Raw genomic sequence first — 12,876 nt, 5'->3', positions numbered from 1 at the left:
AAAGGAAAAATTTTTAACTCAAGAAATTGTTGGATATTGTGTATATCTAAGCAATCTTAGTGAAAATTCAAAGAGTTTCTTCCATGCTTCTCCTACTCACCACATAAAGTGCTGCCTCCTATACAAATTATCAAAACCAAAATCATCAAAATCTCCAAAAATAAACAAAGAATAGACAACCAAAAAAAGGGAAGAAAGAAAGAAAAATAAGAAAATATGTATATTTACCCCTACAAGTTGAAGTCATTCAATATTGAGAATCCGAGACTCATTTTCAATAGATGATGTCTTGTCCAAAGAAACCATTGTTGCTCCCTTCATTTTTGAACACTTTTAATCTATCAATCAAACAATCATCTGAATTGCAACAAAAAAAAAAGGATCCAATATGAAATCTTGATTAGGAGAAATGATAGTATATATAAACCGAGCTCATGGTGGGATAGAGTTGAATAAAAATTATATGTCATGCATCCAGACCTATTAATGTAAAAGAAAAAAGCCATTGAATATACAAAAAAAATTAATTTAATTTTACATTGGTCTAAAAATATTTTTAAATATGTTTGAAAGCTCATTCAAGTATAGCAAACAATAGAAAATGATAAACCCATTTTATAACTTTAGGCATTATTTAGTGATTAATGCTACATTAAAAAAGTTAGATAACCATGCCTTATAATTCTACCTAATTTTAGTCATTACTTACTGATTAATGCTACATTAAGAATGTTAGATAACCTAATTTCAAGGTCTTATTTATCAGTGCAATTAGGAAAAAATACACACTTACACCCATGACGACTGTTAGATCGTTGATAATTTATTGCAGATATGAAATACTAATATATCAATACTAATATATCGTATCGATGTCTCATATTAAGTCAACTAGTAGTCCAAGTCCAGTAGGTAACAAAAATCTCTTCAACTTCATAAATAAATTGAGTAAACGAATAACGACAATAACCAATTTATCTAAAGTTAAATTCCTCATAGTTACTAGCACCCATCATGTATTTAATATATAACTATTTTATATTAATTCACTTGTTTTCATTTGAACTTGTTTAACACAGACCCAGGGCATCCTCACACATTGTGTGAGGCTGAAGAAACTAGTACTATATAAGAATGAGTGGTAGTCAAAGGGGATTTGAATTTCAACCACATGAATAGGAGTTTTTTTTGGAAATGTGGAATGTTGTGTAGTTTTTTAAAATCTTTTGGTACAACTGAGGGTAGCATGTGTTTAGATATATTTATCGAAATACCCTCATTTTGAACATTTAAAGTTTTGATTTATGGAGACATCTGGGTATTTTTGGAATATAAAATTATTTTGCAATTGTTTTTACATCGGGTACAACTCATATAAGGTTATGTGTTGATATAATTATTGAAATGGTGTTATAGACATATTTAATTGAAATGTGGCTTTTATTGTACAATTAATACAAAGGCATATTACCACATTGTGCAATTAACATGTTGTTATAACTAGCCATTGCAGGATATTCCTTTTTCTGAAATAACTTATGTCTGCTCTTAGGCGATTTTCAACTGACATCTGTAGGGGTCATTTGAAAATGATAAAATTGTAAAAGTATTGATAAAATAATGTGTACACGTTTGTACTACAATTAGAATGTACTATTATTAGTTTTGTCATATTTGAAGACTAATTTTTTTTCCAAAATGTACTATTATTTATCTAATGAAAAATCCTCTCTAACCATAAGCATCAAACACCCGCGCGATGTGTGGGCACTCCTCTCTAGTATCATAATGTTAATCACACTTCAATTATTTATTTTATCATACAATTTAATAAATAAAAATCATATTATAAAAATGATAGAGAGAGTAAGATTAATAAAAGAGAGTGCAATTAACATTTCTCTATCATTTTTTACTAGATTATATCATTTTTCTTTTCCTGTTCTGGTTGACTTCGTATTAGACTAGGGGCGGTGGATATGGAAATCAAGTAGTTTTTCATTCGGAAAATTCAGTAACCAAGATGGCTCAATTTGCAGTTCAGGATATTGTTAGAGGTGATCTACATCGTTGACATTAAACTAGCGGTAGAAAACTTGGATCAGGACATCCCGCTTTATTAATTATTATACATTTTACCAGCACAAAATTGGCTCAATTGATAAGGATGATTCATTTTTTCAAAAAAAAAAAAAAAATCGTATATTCCAATCATGATGTCGATGCAATGACTACCCGCCCAAAAATTCTGTAAAGGATCTTCTACTCTACTTCATGTATCATTTCCTATTCCAACATCTATTAAATCACTATTTATCCTTTATGAACATTTCATTTTAATTTTTTTTCTTGTCCCTTTGAGTTCTAACACTACTAACAGAGTGAAAAAACAAATTTTAACTAAAAAATGGATTTTTAATAATTTTTTGTTATTTTTTTGCATTATATATTATTATGTAGTCTATTGTATTTTATAGTCTACCCAATAAATAATTGTTGGAATTCAAAGGGATAAGAAAAAAATTAAAATGGAATATTGTATTTTAATAGATGTTGAGATAGGGAATGGGACATAAAGTAGGACAAAAGATCCTTCACACAAACTTTTACCCAAAAAAATTTTATTCTAGACCTTGATCTAGAGTTTATAGTGATGAGATTAAAGGAATTAAGGATTTGTCGGGAAGAAAGTAACATACTTAACGTTGAACTTTGTAACGTCTTGAAGTACTAACAGTCAAACATTAGAAACATTGGTGATGCAGTATGGTCAATAATACAAACTTGAACAAGCATTGAGTAAAACATACTAAAATACTACCAAATTTGAGGTAAAGCCACACAATATGGTTATTAACACCTTATGCTTCTAGGAATTAAAGTGTTAAATATGCTAAAGGTTAAGTGGAAACATCCCAACATTTATTAAGAGTTATATCCTAAGAGGCTTGCTATTCTAAGGTAATATTTTGCTAGAAGCAAATAGTACGGTTGTGGCATTAGAAGTTTACATTTCTAGTTCTTGAGAAATTGCAAGCTATGAGATATTGCTTTATAAGTTTCGTCCCATTGTTTGCCAATAAGGGAAAATAAAAAAAGTTTTCCCCAAGTTTAATAGTCGACCTTCTTTGTGCACTACAAAACAAGTTCATCTTGACAATTCTGAAGCATAAAATACACATTTTTTTATCAAGAATATTGAGTATAAAATTTTTTTAACAAAAATTAGCTTGTCTGAACTTTACAGCTGAGAGAAAATCTCCTATATAAATGATTCAATTAGTCTATTAGTACTTAGTTAACTGATCTCCTATATAAATGATCAACCAGAAAAAGTAAAACAAGTGTTTATAACATTGTTAATGAATATGTGGAGTCCAAAGGTAAATAAGTACCAGTTAAACAACTTAACCAACAAAAATGTTATTACTAGAATTCATTGAACAAAAATATCATGTCTAAAATCCTACATGAATGCCAGCCACAGTCTAATTTAAATTATGAGCTCGTGCTATACAGGAAAAGAATTAGCCTAAAAGTGGAATAGCAATTTGAGAGTTGAAATAGCTAATTTAAAATTAAAGCATGATTTTATCTTTATATTTTGCTTACTTGAGGGACGGGAGGATTATAGACTGTAGTAAACTAAGCAATTACTGGTCGGGAAAAACAGAAATTGACCTGTGATTCATTGTGTTGAAATTTTGATACAGAAACAAAATGAGATAGCTACAATTACATGCATTTTGGCAATTGTAAAGGTATAGAACATACTTTATGCATTTAGTAATAAGAATAGACCCTTAATTATTGGTTGTTGCATTTTCCTGAACACAAGAGATGATAACTTTTTTTGCGACCTAAGTATTTTCTGAAAATAAGAATACAACTTAAAACCAGAAGGGGACCTTGGTAATAATGCGAACATGGATTCCAATTTTTTCAAATTTTCGTGACTATACATCATTAGATCCAAATGCTATAGTTGGAAATGAGATGAAAAAATTAGGGAGAAACAGAAATCAACAGTGGGGGGAAAAAATAGAGAACCAGAGACATGTCAAAGAGGAAATAAGCGTATCTTTATTGCAAGAATGAATCCATCAGCACAATTTACAGCAGTTCTCTGTCTACTAAGCTAATCAAGAAACAGAATTACATCGATCAAATGGCTACCAAACTAGTTAAGTAGCCGACAATTAATACCAGTATTTGGCTGATCAGATCATGAAGATCGTTAATCAGGGAACAGAATTACACCAAATGGATATTAAACTAGCTGTTCCTGCAATTAATGCCTCAAATGCTGCTAAACCAGATAATGATCATAGTTCACGAAATGGCTTCTAAACTAGTCTACTTCTGCGATTAATACTTCAACCGCTACTACTAAATCAGTCCTTTGGATGATCAGATCAAGAAAAGAGTCCGTACTTAACAATTCCTCGTCATTCCGGAGAAACGAGTGCGAATCCAAGATTTGAATCATTATCTGATGATGAACTAGGCTTCCTGAAGGACCATAATCTCACAAGCATGCCTGGTTGCAGCTTATACGTGGCTGCAAAATCCCTCCACTCAGCACCAGAAATGGTAAGGGAAAAGGCGTTTGTGAACTTGACCTTAAATTCTTTATTTTCTGGTTCTTGAATTGGCGGCCCAATCAAACTAATTCCCAGAACAAAAGTCTCGATCTCATTGTGTCGCAAGAAATCATTCTCGATATCCTTTTTTGGGATGGTGAAGCCCCCATTGACACTTAGATCAGTCTGGTGCAATATCCTTTCCATGACAAAAATTATCTCTGCTTCTTCTTCTGATGCTGCTCCAAAACCCATAATCCGGGCCCTGATTTCCTCAGGAATTTGTCGAGCATTCCTCAGCCCTTGAAGCTGTTAATTGAAATTAGAGTACATCATTAATCAATATTCAGCAAATCTTGGCTGCAATTCACAGAAGAACAAGAATATATATATCAATCTCCTAGAAATTAGCAGCAGGCACCTTTTCTTGAGTGAGTATAATAAGTGCAAATCCGAGCTGTGAAGATTCTTCGTGCTTGAAAGCCCACAATTGCAATTGAGTGCCTTGTGTAAGTTTGTACTTGTCCATAATGCGAATCCAATCAGTCAAACCATAGGAGGCTTTGTGCCTCTTTTTCCTGAGATTGACTGTGAATTTGCCAAGGAATGCTACCAACAAAGGGACTTCCATATCCACTTCCTGCTTCTGTTCTTCCGTCAAGAAACCTTGCCGATTGAGAATCTTGGACGGTATGATCACGTAGTGCTGCTTTCTGCTCACATTGTCCTCAGATAGTACCCACTCCTTCACCAAAACTTCCCCTGCAAACTTCAATTTGGAGAGCTGAGTCTTGAATTCTGGAAGGAGTTGTCTTCCTTCTGAAGGAGGATTTTCACCATCTATGTTCTTGGAACCCTCCTTTTTAGACTTCCTGGCAGATTTTCGTCCTTCTTCTATGACAATTCCCTTGCCTTCTCTCTTTGTACCCCTTGGCACCATCTCTGTCCCTCCTCTGTTTTCTACTTGAATATTTCAAGATCGATTATCAAAGATTTAACAGCAATCTTTCGAACAACTGTTGAGGTCTTGAAAGATGAATTAGACAGAAGGGATTGCTAGAGAAAAATGCAGAAAGAAAAAAAGAGGATCTTGGAAGTTGGAATCAAATAAGCTATCAGAAGATGTAAAGATAAGGCAATTAAAGTGAGAAATAAGAACACTTTGCAGTCTGGTGTTGTTTTTATTCTGTTTTCAGGAACCCAAGAAGTGGCATTATGGGAAAATACCCGAAATTTGCGTCATAAAGCTATATTTTTGTTGAATGATTAGGTGAGAAATGATGATCAATATAACAGCAGAAGCTGATATTGTTGGTGCCCATGGGCATTTTCTAGAAGCCTAACATTAAAACTGAGTAAAAATGGGCTGTTAAATTCTGGGTAAATTTTGTGCTTAAATTAGAGATTGAGATTAGAGGCAGTTATTGGCTGAAGGAACCGAATAATTTAATTTTGTGTTAACTTAAAAGTTAAAAGAATAGAAAAGAAAAACAATCAACGGCCACAGTTTACTGTATTCCAAATCAAAAGGATCCAAGGTCACCATGTAATTCTCGGCTAACTTAAAGGTGGGTCAGGTGCTCATGAGTTGTTTGTCTAGTTCAAATCAATTTGTGTAGTTCTTATAACATTTGATGTAAATTTATAAAATTTAAATATAATTTTGAATTTATCAATTTATACAGCTAAGTTGACGATTATATGAAAACAAGTACGAGTTTATAGTAAATGTTACAATAATTATATGAACCGGTTTGAACCGGACAAAACTCAATCTATGTCCTAATTCGCATCAAATGACAAAATTTTTACTATTCAATGCCTTTCAATTTTCTTTTTTCTATTTTGGGAAAGGAATGGCTTTCACTTCTCAATACTGTCTTTTTACGAAACTGCAAAATATATGAGCATTAATTTAGTTCCAATTTTTGCTATTAGAAAAGAAGAAAAACATTTTTTCCCCTAGTTTAACACTCGACACCCTTCATGCGTTAAAATAGGTTCATTATTATAATTCTAAAGCAAAAAATGAAGGATTTTAATCAAGAAAAATATTTTCCACTAACCCAGCGTCCATAGTGTCTAACAAATTTCTTGGTATGGTTGGTCTCATCATTTGCCATTAGAAAATGAGAGAGAGAGAGAGAGATAATGTAAACTATTCATTGGACCATTTTTTTTCTTTTTGGATAAAATACTAAAAAGCTCCTTGTGATATATCGAATATTCAACTTAACTTCTTATGATTTAGAAACCCACAATCTAGACCCTCGTGGTTATAAGTAAATTAAAGGGTTAAATACCAAAAAATTCCTTGTGGTTTGCCTAATGTTCACTTTACCTCCCTATGGTTTGGAAATCTACAATTTGACTCCCTGTCGTTTCAACTAAAGTGTATTTAATGGAATTTCTGTTAGATTTTCACTTTAGGTGAAACGACAGGGAGTTAAATTGTATGTTTTTAAACCATAGGGAGGTAAAGTGTACATTTGACAAACCACAGGGGGGTTTTTGGTACTTAACCCAAAACCCTTATAGAGGGGCAATTTTGACATTTTCCTTTCAGACTTTAGATGTTTTCCGTTAGACTTTTACTTTAATTGAAATGACAGGGAGTCAAATTGTAGGTTTCCAAACCATAGGGAGGTAAAGTGAACATTAGCCAAACCACAGGGGGTTTTTGGTATTTAACCCTAAATTAAAACTTGGACAGAAACCATCTAAACTAACTACTACATGCGAAATGTTAGAATTGCACTTTATAAATAATAAGATTAAATACCAAAAGCCCCTTATGATTTGTCGAATATTCAACTAACTCTCTATGATTAAAAAATCTACGTTCTAATCTCTTGTGGTAAATAATTTCAATAAATCCTTTAACAACAACATTCAAAAACCTATATTCTAATCCCCGTGGTAAACAATTTCAAAGAGTCTTTTAACAATTTTAAAAACTTCGATTCTAGGCTCTCATAGTAAACAATCTCAACAAATCCCTTTAACAACTATATTCTTAACTCTTTATGGTTTGAAAACCTACATTTTAACCCTCTTGTGATAAACAATCTCAATGAGTTGTTTAATAATAACTTTATTGTAGTAAGGGAAATGACTATGATAAAAATGTTTGAATGGATTAGGAGAAGACTAAAGCAACAAATTCAATTTAGTTGATACCATGTGGGACTAGAATGTGGATTTCTGAATTATAGGGAGTTAAGTTAAACATTGGGCAAACCAGAAGGAGATTTTTGGTATTTAATCCTTTTATTTTATAATGAGCAATTCTGATACTTCATGTGCAACCGTTACTTGGACGTTTCTGTTCAAATTTCAATTTAGTTTGAATCATAAGGAGTTAGGTTGTAGGTAAGTTGAATATTCGCCAAACTCTAAATGGACTTTTTGTTATTTAACCCTTTCTTTTGAGTGTTGTATACAAAATATCATTTAGCTTTCTAAATGTCTGTTTATGGTCATTCTGTCAAATTTGGGGGGTTTAAGGGAGAAGGAATATTTGTCATTTCACCTGGAGTTTACTCAATCTTTATTGTGATTTAAGACTTAGTACTCTTAAAATCTTTAATTAAAGGCTCTAAGGGGTTATGATTAATGTCTTAAACACTAATTGTTTACCAATTTTTTTATACAAGCAAACTTAAATGTATGTCACATATATCCAAAATAACTAATGTAAAAAATATTCACATCAATCATGTATGAGACATTAATTTGGAAGTTGGCCCTCAAATTTTGCTATTCGGAAATCCCCCGACGTTGAGTACGAGTTATATCCTAAGAGGCTTGCTATTGTAAGTATATGATTCGCGGGATGCCACTGGTATGTCAGGAATAGAAAGCATTTAGCATATTTTGTATTGAAACGGTGCAGTTTAGCAATAAGATAGAGCTTTAGTGGAACGATGTCGTTTAAGCTACAATTAGTGATTAAAGTAGTTAGTTACTAATCGATCATTCTCCATAGGCAACTTTAAAACCAAAATCAGACATAGGCAATGAAGTAATTATGCAAATATGGACACAAAACCTTTTAAAAAAATCACAAGAATTGAAAAAGATCATTGATAAAATGAGCACTGATTAAGGAGAAAAAGAATGAGACAGAGCAAAGAAGAAAAGAGAAGTGAAAGAGGAAATGAATTGCAACTCTATTGCCAGAATGAATCGATCAGCACAAAGTTATAATATTTGTTTATAAATCCATTCCCACTTGCAACATTACAACTCATGAACATCGTTGGCTATCAATTACACAATGATCAAGAAACAGAGTTATATCAAATGGCCATAGAATTACTGCTATAATTAATGCTTCTAATGTCTCTACTAAATCAATATACTGGTTGATTAGATCCTGAGAATAGGCTACATAACTAGTCTACTACTAGTGCAATATGTGACACCCCGAAAGAAGGAGGGTTTTCCTTTTATACAAGTCGTTGTTGGACGAGTGGAGGAACACAGCTTTTAAACATGGAAAAGAAGAAAAATTTTTGCAAAAAGTGAAAGGGCCAAATCCGGCAGCAAATCTGGCCAGTTCTTGGCCGGATTGTTGGAGGTTTTTGAAAAAAATGGTTTTTGTCTCTGGCCTGAATCCGGCCGGATTGTGATGTGGCAGCTCCGACAGCCACTTTTGACCAGCTGTTTTCCTTCATATATATCTTGTTTTGGCTGCAAAATATCTTCATTTTTGCTTCCTCCTTGTCCGGCTCTTTGGAGAGAAAAACAAGAAGAAAACCTCTTCATTTTCTATCTTCAAATTTTGTCCAAATCTTGTGTTTTAACTGGTGAATTTACAAACTACTCCATACAAGGGTATACTAAGGAGGTTTAAAACTTTTGACGGAGTGATTTTGGAAGGAAAGCTCTAAGGTGTTAGCTTTCTTGAATTTGAGGTGAGTTGCTAAGAAAGTTCCCTTTTGGTTTTAATAATGGCATATTAGTGCTTCGTAGTGGTTAAATATGTTGTTTTGTGGAAGATTTCATGGGTTAAAAAAGTTTATGGTGAATTTCTGATTTATTGGGTATTTTTCTAATTTTATATGATTATGGTTCATTGGTCTTGGAATGATAGTTTGATGTGGTATAAAATGGAACTTGTATACGTTGGATACGATTGTTTGCGAAAAATTTCTGGTTTGTGCCGAAATTCCGGTTTCTAGGGTTTAATTTGGGGGTTTTTCTAATGGTTGGCTTTTAAACTTCTACTTAGCTTGGATTGAAGTATATTGTGATCCTAATTGGATGTGTTTCATTGTTTACGAACCGTATGTGCAATTGTGGTTGGTAAGATATAATTTGATATTATTATTGTAGGATGGAAATGAAGAATTTAAGGGGAAATGCTGTCCGATCTTTGAGAGTGTTTGGTTGTTTGAATTTGAGTTGAAGGGCTTGCGTTCGATCCACGAGATTGGCTATAATGGAAGAGGATTATGAGCCGTGGTGGTGAGTGACCCCCAAACTATTTCCAAAGTTATTTATGAACCGTTTCTTGCATTATTTATTCGATTGCATATCATGTGTGCTTGCATATGAATTTATGACATGATTTGGCTTCAATGAGTTCTTGGAAAATTCTGTGCTTAGAACCAACGTCTCTACCAATGTTTAATGTTCGTCTGGAGCACCAACGGGCTCCCCACCACTGTTTCATGTTAAGTGATCTATTTGAGCGTTGGATGCTAAGTACACTAACTTCACCGGCTCACGAGAGCGATAAATGTACATTTGATTTCAGATACATGACATCATTGAAAAGAACTATTGAGAAACTGATTTGATGACTGCTTTTACTAGTTACTCACTGAGATTCTATCTCACCCCAAAACTATTTTATTCCCCTCCACAGTGCTCGAGGCAAAGGAAGCATTTGTATTAGAGTTCTCCGTGCGAATGATTGGATGATCTCCTGTACCGTTAAAGTTTTAGTTTTATCCTGTGTAATATTTGAGAGTGCGAATGTACTTGTACTTATGTGAGAACTGAGGACTTTTCTCTTATTCGGGAAATTCTTATAGTTTTTATCTCTTGAGCTTTTACTTTGTAGTGTAATTGATAAGTATCCGCTTCGTTTATGACATGTAAATTTTGGAACATTTGATGTACATTTGAAATTTATATTGTAATTTATTTGAAAACTTTAGTGAACGACTGAATTCTTGCGAGAATTGGGCAGACGGTCCGCCGAACCCTGGGGTACGCCTTAGGGAGAGGTGGGGCTGTCACACAATACCTAAAATGCTACTACTAAATAAGTCTTGTGATTGATCGATTGGTGAAAATAGTCCATCATGATTGATTGAAGTTTGCAATTATTCGATTCTTAACATTGCAAATCCAAGATTTGAATTGTTAGATGTTGATGATGAAGTTGCCTTCCTGAAGAACCATAGCTTCACCTGCAAGCCTTCTTGCAGACCATAATTGCATGCAAATTTCCTGCAACCAGCACCAGAAATGATAAGGCCAGAATGGGGCTTCCATCACTGTAACTACTTCAATATCTGGTGGTCCAATCAAAGTAATTCCATGAAGACAATTCCCAAGTTCTTGAATATCTCTCAACAAATCATAGTTCTCCATCTCTTTTCCTGGTATGGTGAAGAACATCGCCTCATTTTTTACATCAGATTTGGCCAGCTTCTTTTTCACGATATAAAATATCTCTACTCCTTCCTCTTGACACGAATTGCACCCAGCCGCGTATGACTGTGTCCATCCACATGCACATCCGTGCCTACCCGAGTAAGCGCCCGTGCCTATCCGTGCATGCGACAGCACGCGACCGTGCCCAGCTAGTCAAGTTCCGCAGTATCTTACATAATAGTCCTGGCAAAAAAGTTGCAACCGTCAGTAGACCCGCATCCCAATCCCCCAACTAAGTCCCAAGCCTTGATGGCTTGGCTAAAACATAGAGGTTGTCTCACAAGTTGCTAGAGTTGTGTAGGACATGCTAGAAGCTTGTGGAACCTTTTAGGATTTTCAAGAGCCTTATAGATAAGTCTAAAACTTTGTGGATAAGAATGGACTTGTGCAGAACCTTCTAGTGTCCAAGTGCACATAAAAGTTATGTACAGATTTCTAGAGAATGTTTAGATATACACTTTGTAGAATTCTCTAGAGTTATGTGTTAGTTTCTTGACTTGCTTATAAATAGGTCAAATCCTTTCCATTTGTAGTAACTTTTGGCAACCTTGTACATGCAGTTTTATGTAATATAAGCTTTCCTTTGCCACACATACTTCTCTTTTTATCTACTACTTTTGCGCTTCGGCATTATAACTGCGCATTTTGTGTTAAGACTGAACTATCCAAGCGTTCATAGCTTAAGTCTTGAACGTACACTTGTGCCGCACGGGTGTTGGTTTGTAGGAAAATAAGCAGCCTGTGACAAGTGGTATCAGAGATTAATACCAGATCTCGATTGCCATGGCCACAGATTCGGACGTCATTAAGGAACTAGAAGAGGAGCAAGTCACGAGGGAGCCGAAGAGGACCATTCCTACTCGCGGCAAAGGAAAAAGAGACAAGTCAATTGTGCCAGACCCGATGGCGGCTCTTGAGTCGAGGTTAGCACGAGTAGAGCTAACCTTAAACAATCATCATGACCGTTAGGATGAGCTAGACCAACTCATAGAGTAGTTTAATGGTGCGAAGCTGCGTGAGGACATGCAAGGTATGCTCAATAAGACCGTAAATCAGTTACTAATGGGGAAAAACGCCATACGGGAGATAATCGAGTCTCTACAAGCGGAAGTCGTCCAACTCAAGGAAAAGTTTGAGACTTGCAAGGCCCAGCTAGCACGGGGTGCTAACATGACTGTGAGAGAACCGTTAACCATGTCAAAAGAGCTTGTGAAACTCAAAATCAAGGTTGATGCGTTGCGGGCACAAGGGGCAAGTGGTATGACCGTGACCGCACGAAGAGTGGAGGTTCCGCGTCTGGAGGCCTACGGCAGTGCAAAGAAAGTGAGGAAAATTGAGAATTTGGTCTATGGTCTCGAACGGTATTTCGATGCCCTTGGTATCGCAAGTGATGATGCTCACTTGCAAACGGTTCTGCTATATCTTAAGGATTCTGCTTGGATATGATGGAGACGTAAGTGTGACGCAGGATGCCGTGATGAGGACACCATCACCACTTGGACCGCATTTAAGACCGAGATTAAGATCGAATTTGAGCCGACCAATACCGAACATGAGGCAAGGGCCAAACTCCGCCGTCTCCAACATAAGAACGCCCACATGAAGAAGTATGTAGATGAGT

Source organism: Coffea arabica, chromosome 11c (genome assembly GCF_036785885.1).
Source record: "Coffea arabica cultivar ET-39 chromosome 11c, Coffea Arabica ET-39 HiFi, whole genome shotgun sequence".
NCBI lineage: Eukaryota > Viridiplantae > Streptophyta > Magnoliopsida > Gentianales > Rubiaceae > Coffea > Coffea arabica.
The sequence above is the reverse complement of the archived record's forward strand: the minus strand, read 5'-3'. Positions refer to the sequence as shown.